Source organism: Microcaecilia unicolor, chromosome 7 (assembly GCF_901765095.1).
Source record: "Microcaecilia unicolor chromosome 7, aMicUni1.1, whole genome shotgun sequence".
Taxonomy (NCBI): domain Eukaryota; kingdom Metazoa; phylum Chordata; class Amphibia; order Gymnophiona; family Siphonopidae; genus Microcaecilia; species Microcaecilia unicolor.
The window spans coordinates 140,948,026-140,964,872 of NC_044037.1; the positions used below are offsets into that span (position 1 = coordinate 140,948,026).

The 16,847-nt window shown below is 41.5% G+C and overlaps 1 protein-coding gene across 1 annotated transcript in view; it reads left to right on the forward strand.

Annotated features, from left to right (window-relative positions):
• The window catches only part of VPS16 (VPS16 core subunit of CORVET and HOPS complexes), a 926,204-nt gene that overhangs the window by 438,920 nt on the left and 470,437 nt on the right, over positions 1-16,847 (forward strand).

The window sequence follows — 16,847 nt, forward strand, 5'->3', positions numbered from 1 at the left end:
CAGGTACAAAACTTAAAACCATGACCCTGGCACTTTATCATTCCATGCAAGATAGCTCAATTCCACATCCTGATTGCTTTCTGACAGAGGAGATACAATCCCATGCCTGCATGTCTGTTTGGATCAGAATAATATGGTTCGCTAATCAATCTCTGAAAGCCTTTAACGTATTCCAAATAGGTCTTAGCTCCAGACTTATCTGATGCTCTCCTGAGCAGACCATTGACCTTGGGTGTGAAGCCCATCGACAAAAAATCCTCATCCTAGGTTGGATGCATCTGTCATACCAGTTTTTTGGGGTTTATGGAATTTAGAATAGCAGTCCCCTGGCCAGATTGCTATGAATTAGCCACCAGGAGAGACTCTCCTTGAGATGAGAAATGACAGTGATCTAAGGATCGTTGTCAGTTACAACCACCTTCTGTGAAACATGTGAAGTTAAACAGCTTTGTTTATTGATCAGTACAATGTTGGAACTCTTTGGAGTTAAAACTAATAGAAACTTATTTACATTTTCGTAAAATGTTAAAGCCTTATTTGTTCTCCATTTACTTAATGCAATTTTTGGTGATTATTGTTTTAGAGATAAATATGATTAAGTTTATTATGTTTTGTATTTTTCTACTAGTAATGGCCTAGTTCTTTTGCTTAAATTGTTATCTGCATTGAACCTAGTTGAGAACCAGTAAAAATGTGACAGAGAATAGTAATACACAGCCAATTAACTGTGAGTAACTGGAAGTACATTTTGAGACTAGTGTGAGTTAATGTGTGGAAGTAAACTTATTGCATATGATGAATTTAAGGCAGATATTTGATAAAGATGTATGTTTCCGATGTGGAGTGTCCTGGTGCCCCTTTGGCTGACGTTAGCACCTGACAGCGTGCCTCAGGCTGCAATTGTGATTTCCCTTGAGCCCGCTGTGTGCTGACGTCAGCACCTGACAGCGTGCCTCAGGCTGGGATTGTTTGTAGATGACAACTTAGAGAGAGGCAGCAGGACTCGGAGCTTGAGTTCCCTTGAGCCCTCTGGGCGCTGACGTCAGCACCTGACACTGCGCCTCAGGCTGGGATTGTTTGTAGATGACAGCAGTGTCTGGTTTAGAGAGGCTGCATTCTGTCTGTTCTGTTTGTGCGCTGGAAACTGCTCTCCCGAAGTACAGAGGAGCTGGCAGACAAACGACTTGGAGCAGGTGAAGAACTCAGGAGGCAGCACACATTTAAATAATACAGTTAATGATATCACCCACCAGTGTCTGGTTTAGAGAGGCCATCCCTGTTCTGTTGTGCATTGTGCACAGGAAACTGCTCTCGCAATGTACAAAGGAGCTGGCAGACAGAGAAGTTGGGTACTCCTCTGCTCTGTATCCAGTAGTTTTCCCCACACGGCTTTTGTGTGGGGAAATCTTGCCTGACCAATTTACTTCAATTCTTTGAAGGAGTAAACAAACGTGGACAAAGGGGAGCCGGTTGATATTGTGTATCTGGATTTTCAAAGGGCGTTTGACAAGGTACCTCATGAAAGGCTACAGAGGAAATTAGAGGGTCATGGGATAGGAGGAAATGTCCTATTGTGAATTAAAAACTGGTTGAAGGATAGGAAACAGAGAGTGGGGTTAAATGGGCAGTATTCACAATGGAGAAGGATAGTTAATGGGGTTCCTCGGGTCTGTGCTAGGACCGCTGCTTTTTAATATATTTATAAATGATTTAGAGATGGGAGTAACTAGTGAGGTAATTAAATTTGCTGATGACACAAAGTTATTCAAAGTTGTTAAATCGCGACAGGATTGTGAAAAATTACAAGAGGACCTTACGAGACTGGGAGACTGGGCGGCTAAATGGCAGATGACGTTTAATGTGAGCAAGTGCAAGGTGATGCATGTGGGAAAAAAGAACCCGAATTATAGCTACGTCATGCAAGGTTCCACGTTAGGAGTTACGGACCAAGAAAGGGATCTGGGTGTCGTCATCGATAATACACTGAAACCTTCTGCTCAGTGTGCTGCTGCGGCTAGGAAAGCGAATAGGAAAGGTATGGAAAACAGGTGTGAGGATGTTATAATGCCGTTGTATCGCTCCATGGTGTGACCGCACCTTGAGTATTGTGTTCAATTCTGGTCGCCACATCTCAAGAAAGATATAGTAGAATTGGAAAAGGTGCAGAGAAGGGCGACTAAAATGATAGCAGGGATGGGACGACTTCCCTATGAAGAAAGATTAAGGAGGCTAGGGCTATTCAACTTGGAGAAGAGACGGCTGAAGGGAGACATGATAGAGGTATATAAAATAATGAGTGGAGTGGAACAGGTGGATGTGAAGCGTCTGTTCACGCTTTCCAAAAATACTAGGACTAGGAGGCATGCGATGAAACTATAGTGTAGGAAATTTAAAACAAATCGGAGAAAATGTTTCTTCACCCAACGTATAATTAAACTCTGGAATTCGTTGCCGGAGAAAGTGGTGAAGGCGGTTAGCTTAGCAGAGTTTTAAAAGGGGTTGGACGGTTTCCTAAAGGACAAGTCCATAAACCGCTACTAAATGGACTTGGGAAAAATCCACAATTCCAGGAATAACATGTATAGAATGTTTGTACGTTTGGGAAGCTTGCCAGGTGCCCTTGGCCTGGATTGGCCGCTGTCTTGGACAGGATGCTGGGCTCGATGGACCCTTGGTCTTTTCCCAGTATGGCATTACTTATGTACTTGGGCTCAGAGGACATTGCTGTGGAATGTCCTCTTTTTCCTAAAGCTCACCGGGTTCATTGGCACTTTATGATCAATGACATGGAGAGGATGGGGATTGGGCAGGGTTTTAGAGTTTGGACACAAGCTCTTTACCATTCTCCTAGAGCGTGTGTGCGTATTAATGGAGGAAATTCTCCCATGTTCCCTTTATCTAGGGGAACTCGGCAAGGTTGTCTGCTTTCGCCTATGCTATTTGCCTTAGTTATGGAGCCGTTAGCTATTGCGATCCGGGATAACCCTAATATCTCAGGGCTTGGAGTGGGTGCCCAGGAGTATAAGTTAGCCATGTTTGCCGATTATATATTACTCTCATTGACAAAACCTCTGCTTTCCATGCCGAATTTGACCAAGCTCTTAGCGAACTATTCTGCTGTTTCCGGTTTCAAGCTTAATATGTCTAAGTCGGAGGCCATGGCGATTGGTATATCTAGTCAGATTCTACCTTCTCTACAAGAAGCTTTTCCTTTTCGATGGGTAACCAGGGGTATTAAATATTTGGGAATTTTCCTTACCACCAAATTCTCCGATTTATTCTTGGCTAATTATCCCCCTCTTTTGAGGGGCATATATAAGGACTTGGAGGCTTGGGGCTCCATTGAGTTATCGTGGTTTGGGCAGATAGCTACTTTAAAAATGAACGTTCTGTCCCGTTTGATGTATCTATTTCAGTTCCTCCCCTTGCGATTGTTGTGTTCCTTTTTGTCGGGTATCCAAAATTGTCTTATTCGGTTTATATGGTCTAATAAGAAGCCGCGTCTTTCCAGAATGTTGCTGTATCGCGAGCATAAAATGGGTGGGCTGGGTGGTCCGAATGCGTTTTGATATTACAAGGCAGCTCAGGCGCGGGCAGCTATTGAGTGGTATCATGCGAGCTCACATAAAAAGTGGATTGGCTTGGAACAATATATAGTAGGTTCTCGCCGGTTAAGTTCATTGATGTGGCTTCCCCGGAGGTATAGATTGTTAGGCAGGGGGATTTGTCCCTCAATTTTGACAACCCTTTATTACTGGGATAAGTTATTTGTTAAACAGGGCTTGGTTTTATCAAAACTCACTCCGCTACTTAACAATCCACTCTTCCCTCCGGGCCAGGTTCAGGTGACTTTTACGAAGTGGGTCTCAGTGGGGTTGAAGTTTTGGGGGTCAGTTTTTTGATGATGGTGTCTTCATTTCGTTCACCACTTTAACTGATACTTATGATATTTCTCCCAAGGACATATTCGCTTACACTCAAGTGAAGCATTTCCTCACTGCTGCAGAAATTAAGGCAAAGATTTTTGCGTGAGGACTCTTATTTGGAGGACCTGTGCGAAGACTCTAAGGGGACGAGGGGTTTGATTACTTGTTTGTACATTTATCAGCGTAGACAGATGCGGGCCCTGGCTGAGCATCGGGAGTTAGGGGTGACATTGGGTGATGACGATTGGAATTCTCTGGAACTGGATTTGTCCGGGATTTCTGTATCTATACCATTTAAGGAAAATGCAGTAAAAGTTTTATATAGGTGGTATCTGACCCCCACTCGCCTTCGTGGAAAAAGAAGCCAGCAGATCAATATAACATCAGAAAGATTTTATTGAAGATACTGCATGTCAACAAATTGCCAGACACAGGCCGTGTTTCGCCTACCAAGGGCTGCGTCAGGGGCTACAATAAACAAACAGATTGAATTATAATAAATAAAACATCAAATTTAAAATATAAAAACAACATAGTTAAAATATAAAAACAACACCACCATAGTTTCTCATATATTCATGAACAAATAGATAATGTATAAGGTATAAAATGATAATAAAATGTTATACATACTTGAATAAATATGTGGTGTACATAGAAAGGACCACTTAATACAAATAAATAATTAGATCAATCATCCCATCACAAAAAACGCATTCTATGTATTTAAAAATTGTATACATATAAACATGTATACGATTCCCAACATATAAATAATAAATATCTATATAAGAACATATACATAAAAACAGCAAAGCAAGGGCACTGATATACAGCATTAGACCTTGAACATATATAAATATGTGAAAATATTGTGTAACATATTAAATAATAAAAATGGAGTGGTGGACACATACCTAATTTGAAACCTTCTGAAAGGAGCAACTCTAAAAACGGAAAACCTAAAAATATGAATGTAATCAGACACTAAATATAAATATATCAAACCAACAATGGTAAAAGATCATAATAATGAAAAATTAAAAAATAAGAAATAAAAACAAAAATAAATAGCAATATGAATAAGATTATGCAAGAAAAGGTTACTCACTTGTGGTGTATAATAGATTGGAAAAAACTGCATACAGCAGATGCCTAAAATGACTGTCCAAAAAATAAGGAATAAAAATTAAAAATGAAAATGAATAATGTATATAAAATCACTACTATCCAGACTAACAGAATGTGGAGATGCACAATATACTGAATGTGTGTGAGAAACATCTAATGGAATGATGTCAGAAAAAATAGTGCTATGGTGTGTGTATGCTCACTGCGTATTGTCAGAAAGAAACCTCTAAAACTATGTGCCAAAGGTGTCTAACAATAAAGGGTTATACTTGGTGATATCTGTTTAAAATCATTTAAAAAACACCATAAACGTTCACAGTAAGAGAATATATGTGCAGGAAGGGGAATTTTAAAAACCCAAACATAGAGCGCAATAAAATATGCATAAATAGACATAAAACGAAACCGAGATGAGCAGTGCCTGAAAATCCAAGTCTCCAAAGCGTTTATTTATTTATTTTTTGTTTCATTTGTACCCCGCGCTTTATGGTGTTTTTTTAATGATTTTAAACAGATATCACCAAGTATAACCATTTCTAATGATCTGTCAGACAGAAGGGGGGAACGGTGCCTGATCATGACAATCTCAAATCCTTACAGATAGGAGATCTTGTATACAGAAAATATTACACAAAACTTGGAAGGATCCTATTTATATTGGTCAATTTCGTGTTGAAGCTTTATCTACAGCTGCTGTAAAGCTTCAAGACCATTCTTCTTGGATCCATCTTAAAGACATTGTGTTCAATTCTGGTCGCCGCATCTCAAGAAAGATATAGTAGAATTGGAAAAGGTGCAGCGAAGGGCGACTAAAATGATAGCAGGGATGGGACGACTTCCCTATGAAGAAAGATTAAGGAGGCTAGGGCTATTCAGCTTGGAGAAGAGACGGCTGAGGGGAGACATGATAGAGGTATATAAAATAATGAGTGGAGTGGAACAGGTGGATGTGAAGCGTCTGTTCACGCTTTCCAAAAATACTAGGACTAGGGGGCATGCGATGAAACTACAGTGTAGTAAATTTAAAACAAATCGGAGAAAATGTTTCTTCACCCAACGTATAATTAAACTCTGGAATTCGTTGCCAGAGAAAGTGGTGAAGGCGGTTAGCTTAGCAGAGTTTAAAAAGGGGTTGGACGGTTTCCTAAAGGACAAGTCCATAAACCGCTACTAAATGGACTTGGGAAAAATCCACAATTCCAGGAATAACATGTATAGAATGTTTGTACGTTTGGGAAGCTTGCCAGGTGCCCTTGGCCTGGATTGGCCGCTGTCGTGGACAGGATGCTGGGCTCGATGGACCCTTGGTCTTTTCCCAGTATGGCATTACTTATGTACTTATGTTTCACGGACCTGTCTCCACTGACAATCCGTCTTTAACTTGTACTGCTCCTCCCATGACAGAAACTGAAGCAACCTCTGCGGTTGCTGTGACATCTCCACCTTCAGATATAGGAGATGTAACACCAGCACCATCAGACAGAAACAGCAGAAACTGCCTTTTTAGATACAGGCAATTCTTTGACAGATGCGACAGACTCTGATACTACATCTGTCGATGATGATTCCTGAACCACAAAATATTCTTTGGTTTCTTATATTAATTTCTTGCCTTATTATTTTCATTATTGCCTTTATCTTATTTATAGTTGAAAGACTTCACAATCAAACTACATCCACCACAAAGCAAATCTGACTGCAGAGCAATTGATGCTTGACTTTTCTTTCCAACTTGTCTCTTTGAAATTATGAAATCAGCACCCTTCAGTCAACAGTGTTTAGAACCTGATAATCTAAAATATGTCTTTTGTTATATTTTTTCTGTTATAATTACCGTGGTTGCAATACTCTTGTTATTATTTGAGAAAGGTTTATTGTGATTTATTAATTGTCATGCCTCAAGTACAGCTGCAAATACAGGAAGTTACAGCACGGCACTCTATTTATAATCCTCTAACACTTTTGTATATTTGTGGGGCCATTATACTTCTCTACTTTCTATTATTTTTAACCTTGTACTTATTGGAAAAATACCAATACATACAGTAAACTGCATGTCTAATTCTAATCCTGATCTTCCCTACATAACACTTAACCGCTTTGTAGGTGCTAACAAGCCATACTATAAACTTACTCGCTTATGGGACCCAGGTCCTGATGATGACCCTACCTGGGATCCTACTCACAAATATCTGACATTGTGTGCACCCTTAATCAATGCTAATGAAGTAGGCACTGGCACTGTAATACTAGCAGAAGATGACCTATTTCATGGGTATGTGAGATACAAGATTGAACAAGCAACACTTCCTCTGCCCAGATGCCATCTTGATGATTTAGTAATATACTGGTTAATGTCTTTTCGGCTCCATGGTGGACCATGGGAACCCTGATATTTCTTTAGAAAACAGGGAAGTCAGGCAATTGAACTTTTTGAACTTCAGAAATTGGCAGACAAATCTCCTTTTTCTAACATAGGTGCCATACCTCTTGCTCACAATTCTACAAAATGAATAGGTCCCATGAATCCCTTGCCTCCCATGAAACTCCTGTTTTGAGTTGGGACCCTGGTCTTGACGATAATGATATGTGGAACCCTTTTGTCAGATTCTATAATCTTTGTGAGCCCTTACTTGACAGTTGGACCACAGGTCCAGGTACCCATACTTTAAAGGTAATCGACATTTATGGGATTGGCCAGATTAAACTCGAGGAAGGGGACATACCACTGTCCCATCCAAATAATGGGGAATTAGTTCCTTTTTGGCTAATTTCCTATGATATATTGAACAGAGGATGGCATCCTTGGATTCTTGTTAGAAAAAGAGGAAACAGATTTGTAGAAATGTTTCAGCTTGTTCACACACAAACTTGTATGGGAGCCATTCCTTTACCTTATTAATGGTTTATTTCAGATTGACAGATTGAGGCCTCGTTTCCACAAGAAACCCCTCCTATTTCCTATTCTCAACATACAACCCTACTGGACACTGACTCCACTTTCTGTGATTTGATACTCAGTTTTGATAAGAGTACCTCATATTTTGCTAATATGTGCAGCACATATAGATCACTTGCTCCTCATTGGGATCCTGGTCTTGATGACAATGATGCATGGAATCCTTTGATTAGATTCCATAATTTGTCTGAACCTATATTTGATATATGGACCACAGATCCCGGGATTTCTACTATTAATCTGACAAATCTTTGTGGGATAGGTCACATAAAACTGGATCAGATGGAGGAATCTCTATCCCGACCTAATAATGGAGAATTGGTGCATTTCTGGATACTGTTAGCGCCTTTCATGCTGCGCTCCAGAGCCGTTACTCAGCCAGCATTACTCGCGTAAAACAATCCTCTCAACTGTATCTTTAAGAAACTCTGACAGGTGGATTAAGGACTATAAAACAAATAACAAAGAACAGAACCAAGGAAGCTTCCTTTGGGGAAAACCACAAGTTTATTCTATTTTCCCAAGATTAGGAAAAATAAAGAATAAATATAGATACAGTATAGAAGAGAAGAGAAGAACATATTCCAGAAAATGAAATTACAATGGAAAATGGAAACAGGACATTCTTTCAAACTCCCTGGCTTGGGAGCCAAAAGAGATGTACACTGCCCAATCTCCTATCTGGCAGAGAAATATTATATAGGGTTTCTTTTCCCTTTCAAGACAAAAGGGAGCACAAGGGGGAGGGATTCTCTCACCCCCTTAGCATCTTACAGTCAGTCAGGATCTCTAGTATCAATAAAATACATAGCATCTGTTTACATTCCCTTTGAAGATGCAGTTGGTCTCTTGTCTAAATGTTTTGGATATTATATCTCTTTTATTCATCTTTACAGCTTTTCTCATACAAGAATATATTCCTCAGAACCTTTGATCTATTTATCTTAGTATATCCCTTTATTCTTATCTTTTATTCTAATTCTAAAAAGAGGAGGCAAGAGTTAATTACTTTCCTTCTGACAGCCCAGGTCATTCTTATTCTAAAGACAAGAGTTGAAACTGTTTCCCTTCAGATGTGATATGTTTCTCACCTGATAGCCCAGCCTCTGTGTTTATGTCATAACATGTCAGAACATAGTTTCTCTTGTTTTTCAAGGAAATGCATAATAAAGAAAAAGGCTGCCTGGCCCCAGTAGTCTGCTTCTTAGAGAAGTTCAATTGCCTCTCCTTTGAGAGATACAGTATTGATCTTTTGTTTTAGACAGAAAGATGTCTTCTGCAAGTGTTATGTGTTATGTCCCCTTATAGTTACCACAAAAAAAGGTAATTCTCTCCTGGATAGAAGTAGCCTTACTTCAAAGGGCATGGGAAAGAATTCTGTCTCCTGAACTCCCTTAGACCTGGCCATATTCAATGGGAGAGATCAGGGCAATCAGGTTTAATTACCTGACTTGGCAAGAGGAGGGGTAGAGTGTAAAATTGCTATTCCAGCAAGCTTTCCCCTGTTTTAGAAAGAGAGAAACCTCCATTTCTCCCTGTCCAAATATGAGGAATTAATTCTGTATATTAAATAATTGGAGGCCTTCCGCCTCCTACAACAATACTTTCAGTGGAGATTGAGGAATGTATGTGCTGATCTTTTTGCGTGCCTAGTAGGCAAGTCTATAAGGTCTGACGTGTAGGTTAGGGCTTCCCCGTGAACGATTTTGTGGACCAAGGTGCAAACTTTAAACGCAATTCGTTCTTTTAGCGGGAGCCAGTGTAATTTTTCTCTTAGGGGTTTGGCACTTTCGTATTTAACTTTCCCATATATGAGTCTGGCTGCTGTGTTTTGAGCGGTTTGAAGTTTCTTAATGATTTGTTCTTCGCATCTGACATAGGTGGCATTGCAGTAGTCTAGGTGGCTTAGCACCATGGATTGTACTAGGCTGCGGAATACTTCCCTTGGGAAGAAAGGTTTGATCCTTTTAAGTTTCCACATTGAATTGAACATTTTCTTTGCTGTGTTTTTTGCATGTTCTTCGAGTGTGAGATTTCGGTCAATTGTGACTCCCAGAATTTTCAAGCTGTCTGAGACCCGAAGGGTGTAGTCTGGGGTATTTATGGTATTGGGTTTGTTTGTATTGTATTATGAGGATAGGATGAGACATTGTGTTTTTTCTGCGTTTAGCTTTAGTTGGAATGTGTCTGCCCATGAGTTCATTATTTTGAGGCTGTGTATGATTTTGTTTGTGATTTCAGTTATATCTTGTTTGAACGGGATATATATCGTGACATCATCTGCATAGATGTATGGGTTGAGTCCTTGGTTGGAGAGCGATTTGGCTAATGGTGTCATCATTAAGTTGAAAAGAGTTGCTGAGAGCGGTGATCCTTGTGGAACTCCGCATTCAGGTTTCCATGGGTTTGACGTTTTTGAGTTTGATGTCACTGGGTAGGTTCTTGCTGTTAGGAAGCCTTCGAACCATCTAAGTACGTTTCCTCCAATCCCGAAGTAATTCAGGATGTTCAAGAGTATTTGGTGGCTAACCATGTTGAACGCGCTGGACATGTCAAATTGCAGGAGAAGTACATTGTTTCCAGTTACAATTGTTTGTTTAAATTTGGTTATGAGGGTGATTAGAACTGTTTCAGTTCTATGGTTGGATCGGAATCCTGACTGTGATTTATGTAGTATATTGAATTTGTTTAGGTAGTTGGTAAGTTGTTTGGTTACCATACTTTCCATTAGTTTAACTACCAGGGGGATTGATGCTACTGGTCTATAGTTGGTTGTATCGTTTAGTTTTTTCTTTAAGTCTTTGGGTATAGGGGTAAGAAGTATATTTCCTTTGTCCTTGGGGAACAGTCCGTGTTGCAACATGTAGTTCATGTGTGATATAAGGTCTGTTATGAAGCGTTGGGGGGCGAGCCTTATTAGATTGCTGAGACAAATATCCAGTTGGGAGTGGGTTTTGCAGAATTTGTTGATTGCTTGGGTGATGGTTTCTTCGGTTAGTAGATCGAAGTTAGTCCAGGTTCGATCTGCTGGGTATTCACCGGGTTTTGGGTCCAAGCATTCCATGAATTTTTCGTGATCAGTGGTGTTGTGGTAATGTGGATCGTAGTTTTATAATTTTCTCATTGAAGTATTTGGCAAGGTTGTCTGCCGATGGGATGTCTGTGCTGGTCATGGTCACCGGTGTGGTGTCCATAGGCGGTCGGTGGCCCAACTACTACTACTACTACTACTATTTAGCATTTCTATAGCACTACAAGGCATACGCAGCGCTGCACAAACATAGAAGAAAGACAGTCCCTGCTCAAAGAGCTTACAATCTAATAGACAGAAAATAAATAAAGTAAGCAAATCAAATCAATTAATGTGAACGGGAAGGAAGAGAGGAGGGTAGGTGGAGGCGAGTGGTTACGAGTCAAAAGCAATGTTAAAGAGGTGGGCTTTCAGTCTAGATTTAAAGGTGGCCAAGGATGGGGCAAGACGTAGGGGCTCAGGAAGTTTATTCCAGGCGTAGGGTGCAGCGAGACAGAAGGCACGAAGTCTGGAGTTGCCAGTAGTGGAGAAGGGAACTGTTTGGGGAGGCTAAAGGGGGTGGGGTTAGGGATGGGGCCAGGGGTGGAGCTTAAATCCATAATTGTCTGATAACACGCAGAAAAAATAAATAAATAAAAATAAAAGTCACAATTAATACCTTTTATTAAATTTAGATATTAGATATTGTAATAGCTGTAAATCCGGTAGCAAACCTTCAGGGGGTGGTAGGCTCCCTTCAGCAGTCCACAAACAAAGTCCTTCCAGACAACACAGCTTTTAGTTCCAAACAGTTTATTTCCCCTCCTCCACAAATCTCAGTTCAAGGGGGTTAAAGTCCCATTCAGTTTCCAAAAACAAAGCAACAAGAAAAAAACTTCCCTTTAAATCCAAGTTCTCCCCAGTTCAACAGCCTGGGTTTCAGTTTTAAAAGTCTTTCCGCTTGGGTGGTTGCAGAATGGCAGTACACCGCCCACAACACAGCTAATTGACTCCTGTGACCACCCACTGCCTTCAGTCCCTGCAACCCTGCCCCAAAGTACAATTACAGTCCATGTCAACAGGCTCCTCCAAACCAGGTGTGCTGGGCCCTCCAGACTCTCCTTCCTCCAAGCACTCCATTAACTCTGCTTCTCTGCTAGGCTGTTGGTTGGAGACCTCCTCCTCCTCCCAGGTGGAAGGAATCTTGTACTGATTTCTAACCCAAGGGAATTGAGCTTTGTCATCCCTGCTCCCCCTTCTGGCCCTCGTCTGCCATAGCAGCTGCTCTTCCCAGTCCTTTTCCCCCTCCCTTCCACGTGGGGGCCATACTGGGTTTTGGGACCTACCCCCCCCCCCCCGATCCCTTCTCTCAGGGCCTTGTGGGGAATGTAGTCTGGCCCCATACCTCCTCCTGACCTGCTTAGACCCTCCAACCTCCTTACAATATGTATCATATGTCAAAGAATAAAGTGGTTACTCAAAGCATATTCTAACCACAATCGCTCAACTGCCCGCTCAACTGCAAAACACTATGCACAACTTTGTCCAAAAACACACTCAGAACCTTACTGTACCATAAATATTACACTGGGCAGACCTAATACACCAATATACCACCCATACGGAAAATGCAGACCGTCAACAACGTGAAACAAGGGATCATATCATCACAATTCTCATGTAGAGCCACAAAACACCCTAATTCATGTTTAATGTGGGATAAAATGCCATAAATAAGTAAATAAATATAAACTTTTAATGTTGAGCACCTGATTCTCAAAGTGGACATATTCCAAACACTATAATGAAAATAAAATGATCTTTTCTACCTTTATTGTCTGGTGACTTTTTCTGATCATGCTGGCCCAGTATCCGTTCTGCTGCTATCTGTCCTCAGTGCAGGTCAGGAAGTTATCCTCCTTAAATATCTCCCTGGCAACCCAGGACACCTCCAGCCAACCCCCCCTGCTTTCCCAACAGTAAGGTAAACAAACCATAAACCAATTTCTACAACTGCTAGAGGGCTTTCACTGCAGCTCCTGCTGTGAAGGTGGAGGTAAATCAACAATTTAATCCCCTCAGAGCAGCTGGACTCCACAGCTGATCCATTCTGCTGCAGCAGGGGGGAGGCTTAGCCTCTCCAAGCCCCTTATACCGGGCGCCTATGGTGGTGTCTATTAACTTGTTCACGAGTTGGTAGAGTTTATGTGCGTCTTTGTAGTCTGGTCCTATTTTGGTTTTGTAGTATGTCCGTTTAGTTTGTCTTATTGAGTATTTGTATTTCCTTTGTAGTTGTTTCCATGCATTAAGTGTGTGTTCATCTTTCGTTTTTTCCATGCTCATTTTAATCTCCTAACGTGTTTTCAGTGATTTCAGTTCTTCATTGAACCAAGGTATTGAGTTTTGTCTACGTGTAGTTCTTTTTTGTAATGGTGCAATTATGTCTAATGTGTTCTTACATCTGTCATCCCAGTTTAGTAGTAATGTTTGGAGTCTGTTTGTGCCATCCAGTCATTACTGTAGATTTGTTGCCAGAATGTTACAGGGTCAATTTGGCCTCTTGTGGTGTAGGTTGTGGGTTCTTGCTTGAGGTGTGTGCCTTTTTTCCTCCATTGTAAGGTGGAGTTTAGTTTATAGTGGTCTGACCATGGTATATCTGACCATTTTGTCTCTGTTAGTATAAGGTTTAGGTCTGAGGATAATTTATGTGTAATGAGGTCAATTGTGTGTCCTTTGACATGAGTGGCTTGTATATTGGACCAGCTAAGGTCCCATAGTTGGAGGAAGTCCTTGCACTCTCGTGTACTGGTTGCCTTAGGGTCATCGAGGTGTATATTTATGTCTCCAATAATAAGTAGATTGGGGTTTGAAACACAGGTGTTCGATATGAAATCCATGAAATGTGATTGGCATTGTTGCCATTTTCCTGTCGGTCTGTAAAATAAGACAAAGTTTAGGCTGTCAAGCAGGTTAGTATGTTTAATTCTGACTGAGGCGATTTCAAGTTCTGATGTTATGGACTCGGCAGTTGTTGTTACATTAAAGTGGGATCTATAGATTAGTGCTAATCCTCCACCTCTTTTTTTCTTTCCTTGTCCAATGAGTGATTTTGTAGTCCGGGGGGCAGAGTTCCAGAATTATAGGGTCCTTGAGGTCGTGGATCCATGTTTCACTGATGAGTAGAAGGTTGAGATTGTCTGCTGTGATCCAGTCTGTTATAGTTGCTGTTTTATTGACTACTGATCTGGCATTTATGTATCCTATTTGAATTGTTTGGTAAGAGTCTGTTTTTGATGTTGTGTTGATTTTGATTATTTGTCATTCCTTTATTTTGGTAGCACCATTGTTTTTCTTTTGTTGTAATTATCTGCGTGTTGGTGTTTTTTCTTTGTTTGAGTTGTTGTCAGTTTGGTGATGCGTATGGTCTCTTATTGGTCTTTGGCGTGTTTGTAGTATGGGTATCATGGTGCTTTCGGTGAATGGAGTGATTGTAGCTATGTGAGTTAGTGTTATGGAGTAAACTAGTAGGAGAACTTTGAATGCGTTCATTTTGTTTTTGGTATCAGTTTGGTTTCTGTAGCAGTGTTTTGGTGGGGTTTCTGAGAGTTATACATATTTGGTTAATCTCTGTTTCCTCTCTCCCACACTGCCGTCATTGTTATACACTGAATTCATGATCATGGAGGTTTAATAGACTGGAGTGGAGGTAAGCCTGTCTAGATTCACGCTAATCTTTTGGTTAATCTCTATTTCCACTCCCTTAAGCAGCCGTCATTACTGTACACTCAAATCAAGCAGACTATTCTCAGAGATTTTTGATCCAGGACGGAGACTGTCTGTCCTCGGCAGGATATCCGCGGGGGTCCTTGTCCACCTGTGCACCCCTGTATTTCACGGGGTAGGACCGGCTCTCAACAGCGGTCCGCTCGGGCGGCGGGCTTGGATGGGAGCCCTGGTTGACTCTCGGGGACGGTCAGTTCTCATCAGGACGCCCACGGCAGGCCTTGGTCTGTCTGTGAACCCTTGTATTCCACGGGGTGGGACCGGCACTCAGCTGCTGCCCGCTCAGACAGCGGGTATAGGTGGGAACCCTGGTTGACTCTCGGGGATGGCCAATTCTTGGCAGGACACCCGTGGGAGGCCTCGGTTCATCCGTGCACCCCTGTAATTCCACGGTGCAGGACCGGTTCTCGGCAGCAACCCGCTTGGTTGGTCGGCGCAGGGGGCGTTCGGCGATTCGTCCGCGGAGGAGGTCAGTAGGGTCACTTACTGTGTTTCTGTCCAGCTCTTCGGTACTCCGCCAGAGCGGCTCGTGTACACTCTATGGCCTGAGGGAGTCGATGGGTTCCAGATTCAGCAGTTCGTCGCCATGCGTTCCGGTCGGAGATAAGGTCGCGGTCTGCTCTCAACAGTTCATCAAGGGTCATCCGATTGACTGATCTGCGGGCCCGAGCCACGACCGCGATTCGGACGGACTTACTTTCACCAGGTGAGATCATCGCCTGTCGGTCCTATCAGATCTGATCAGGTCTGGGTTCCATCGGTCGATTACTCACTGGCTCGTTCGGGGCTCCTGGGTTTCGCGTGGCCTGCTCCCTGCCGGTTCATTCGGTCTGGGTAACGGAGCTAAGCTGCATCGTGACCTCTTGGGAGTGGCCATCTTGAACTATTGATACTGGGGAGGACACATAACATTATAGGATAACTATTTTGACTATCTTTCTGAAATCATATTTCTTTCTAGCTTCTTGCATAATGACCTGTGATGGACACTAGCCACTACAGAATGCTCACCTTTCCTTATGGGATGCAGACACAATATTCCTTATTGGAGTAGATGTCCAGCACCTGTGAAGGCCTGGCGTTCGCATGCCTTCAAGAGGGGAGGTGTTAATATGGAACATGAGACATGAACCATGGAACAGCATACAAATGAAGTCTGATTAGTTGTGTGTTGAGCTAGGCCTCACTAAAGGTTAAAAGTACAGTCACAGAGATGCCAGTTACCAAGTGTGACAGATGCACCCATAAGTGCTTGCAAAGCAAGCTAAGAGAGGAACTACACGTAGTCTGCTGAGAAACAGAGATATGATTTACTGAAATTTGATTTATAGCTTTTGCTGTCATAAGGGGAATTTTTGGTAACTAAACAGGTGGTAAAAGCAGAACTATGATTACTGGCATATAATGTTGCAAATGAGAATGACCTTAATTATGGTAAATATTAAGCAAGAATTATTGTAACTGTAAAATTAAGTGTTTCCAGTAAAAATAAGTGCTGATAATATGGAAAATCACTAATTGACGAGAAATGTGTATCTCTGATGAGAAAACGTGATCAGAAAGGCATAAAAGTAACAGCTGTAATCTTTAGTAGCTAGAGAAGTAATGACTGTGGAAACGCTCTTTGCGGCCTGGTTACCCTCTCATATGAGAATCGCTTATGGATTAATTTGATTGATTATACTGATTAGCTTACCGTCTAAGCTGAAATACTTATATGGCAGTGTACCTTCAATTGGTAAGTTTAATAAAATGCTTATTTTATTTTATTATTTATTACATTTGTACCCCGCGCTTTCCCGCATATTACAATAGCCTTCTGTGTCTGTCTCTCCTTCTTTAGTAATTTATAAATCTTTCTATTACCTATAGTGGTGGACACTTCAGGTCTGACTAGAATTGGGTTTGTATTACCTGAAGAAGGGCAGACTGGAGTCTAGAACAAACAGTAAGCAGGTCTGGAGGGCTTCCTCCTGCCCGAACTAGGTGATGCCTGGGTTTACCACCTGCATAGACTTTTCTGGCACAGAATATAAGG